The sequence below is a fragment of the Monopterus albus genome, unplaced genomic scaffold (assembly GCF_001952655.1).
Source record: "Monopterus albus unplaced genomic scaffold, M_albus_1.0 scaffold373.1, whole genome shotgun sequence".
In the NCBI taxonomy this organism is placed as follows: domain Eukaryota; kingdom Metazoa; phylum Chordata; class Actinopteri; order Synbranchiformes; family Synbranchidae; genus Monopterus; species Monopterus albus.
In genome coordinates, this window is record NW_018128253.1 from 531788 (window position 1) to 534587 (window position 2800).

At 42.8% G+C, this 2800-nt stretch overlaps 1 protein-coding gene across 2 annotated transcripts in view; it reads left to right on the forward strand.

Moving 5' to 3' along the window:
- Positions 1–930: 930 nt before the first annotated feature.
- Positions 931–2800, forward strand: part of smpd3 (sphingomyelin phosphodiesterase 3) — a 103885-nt gene continuing 102015 nt past the window's right edge. The window contains exon 1 of one of the 2 annotated variants that reach the window (XM_020585698.1): positions 931–1004. The gene's annotated coding sequence lies outside the window, so the exon portion shown is untranslated. The remainder of the gene's footprint in view (positions 1005–2800) is intronic. The other variant, XM_020585699.1, reaches the window with a different exon arrangement.

Sequence of the window (2800 nt, forward strand, 5' to 3'; positions counted from 1 at the left end):
CTAATGATATATATACTGTAGATCCCACTGCACATGCGCGAAGGATAAACCCAATAGCGACAGCTCTTAGAGGGCGAAGCCTATATGAAATAGAACTAGTGATTATGATTATGCAGTTAGTAATGAATGAGTTTGTGCTACCCAGTGGCTGCTTCATTTTTAATCAGGATCAAATTATACAGACAGTGATCATTAAGCTACTCTGTTTTACAGATACATCTACTGAGGAACTGTTCTGATAGCAAAGAGAGACTGGACCTGATCACATCCAGACTAGAAAGCAAACAAATACAGTGGCACAGTACTGGCATGAATACATAGCCATTGATCTATACCAGACAAGGCTACCTACACTATTGGCACACTTGTTTATTTATTTGTTTGTTTTTAGCTTCTTATCTTTCACTCTATTCTTGCACTTGTATTTAAAAATGTGAATATTTGCTCAATGGTTCAATAAGAATAGCACATAAAAGAATCAGTAATGCTTTAATTGTATTTTATTCTTGTAAATCATATTCAATGTAAATCATAGCTTGTTTAAAATCAGACTGATCATTGCCTAATGAGAGTAAGTTAATAACCTGAGCATAATGACTTAATGATAATAAACTCTCCTGGTCCAACATCCTGCTAGAACTAGCGATGTCTCCATGTCTATTAACATATCAGAAATCTCACAGGAGATGCAGACTGCTCATTAGACACAGCAGACCCCAGCTCTGTTCTCCATATCTAGTCCTCTCACAGAGGGCGGTCGCTGGGGAAGTGGGCGTGGCGTCGTAGCTAGGCGGTGACGTCACGGGGAGCTGTCGTGGTGCTGAAGACACAGTCGCCTCTCTCCGCTCAGTCAGACAGACAAACGCTGGTCCTCGAACGCTGGATTTCACCGCCTCAAAGATCGTTTATTGGCGCTTAGCACAGGAGGAGGATACACAAGAAAAGAAAAGCTCTCTGCGTCGTTTGTGCATCACCCGAAGCCCATGTGCCAAAGATTCCAACAAGTAAGTGCCCTGTTTTCTGTCCAGCTTCAGTCTAATGTGCCAGAAAGCAACAGGGAGTAATACACCTTCACTAGGTTGCAAAGGCTAATCAATCGTAGGTGATCTGGTTCCCGGGTCATTTCTGTTATAGCCGTGTAATAGTAGAGATGTTTATCTTGTGTCTGTAATTATCGGCCACCGAGGTAAGTCTTCCAGCCGCACCTAAATCTTACCCTTCCCGCCTGGGGTAAAACATTTGCCTTGTATTTGCATGATTCAGTGGTCAGATAAGCTCTCTCTCTCACACACACCCTCTCACTCTGCATTTCTCACATGCATTCACACACACATTCTGTTTTCTGTGCATAAATGCTAGAGATCAGAAAAGCAACCATAAAACATAGCAATAGCCCCTGTATTCATTTTCCTATATAGGCTTACTTGTATCTCTGTGTGCGCGTGCACCTGTGTGCGTGTGTGTCCATCAGACACACTGGTAAAAAAGGGCTGGCTCAGTAAACACAACTGTTCTGGGCTAGTATACTGTAACCTCAAGTCAGTTTAATTTCTGAGGCTTCTGGTCATCCTACTTGTAATTTCCCAGTTTGCTAAGCAGCCGCCACGTGTGATGGTTAGGCCTATATGGGTTTACACAGACAACAACCTGAGATTGGCCACTGGGTTTGTAGCTGATACAGCACAATAGTTTGTGGGACAAAGTGCAAGAGCCAGTGAATCTGCTGAAAGGTATTGCTTTTTGGATTCCGCTATAAATTTAGGTGTGGCTGGGTCGGTCTCTCCACTCTTCACCTTTCCCCTCCTCTTCCTCTCCTTCCCTATCCCCTTTCTGCTCTCCTCTCATTTCCTTTGTTGTGTCACCTTTCCTCTCTTCTCTGTTTTATTGCCCTACCTGATGTGGTGAAACAGAGTCGGCCAGTGCTTCAAAACCATCTCTTTCCTTCATCTGTGCATGTACACTGAAAGGGAAGCCACTGGAAACCAGTTTTATAATGCAGCGGATGTCAAGGTTTTGAGCCTTCTTCTTCTCTTCATTCATGTTTAAAGAAGCTATGTTTTCATTTAGTTTGCTATTTTTCTTCTCAAACCATTAAATGTAAAAATTGTGCAAATGTTGCCTATCTTCTTGAATGTCAGATGCTAAAGGAGATTATGACATTCCCATAAGGCTGAAACAGATTTTTTTATGGTCAGAACTGAAGCAGCTGAGGCTCAGATATCCTAACTTTTAGGTCCTTTATGGTACACCTGAAAAATGGCTGGATCCTACATTTCCCACAATGCACCTCAGCAGTGCCCTTCATTAGACAATCCCTATATCTTAATTGTGCACCTCTTTCAGTTCCCACACCTCCAGCTTCTAATTCAGGTTTTGTGTTACAAACGTGAACGATCGAGCCTGACCTGAGGCAGCCTGCCTGTTTCAGACTCTGCTAAGCTTCCTGTGTTTTCATTGGGTGAGTACATAGAATTCCTCGTGGTGGGCAAACTGAACTGTGTTAAATCAACTGTCAAAAGTTCCTTGTACATGAAATATTAACAACCACCACTCGTCGTAAAAGATGGTAAAGATTCCACAATGTAAAATGACCAAGCTGCAAAAAGATGTGCAGTCAGCAACCTTCCCATATTTCCCTTTTCCTTCCTTTTATTAATGATTCTGTTACTGGTGTTGAGAAAATGCCGTATTTGTGAGGCTCAACATGTGCACAACTGGATGTAGTTTTACGTCTCTGTGAGCTTTCCACTTGGCTTCAACAAGATGCACGTGGGCAGGGTGTGGCTCGAGCTCTCCGCTC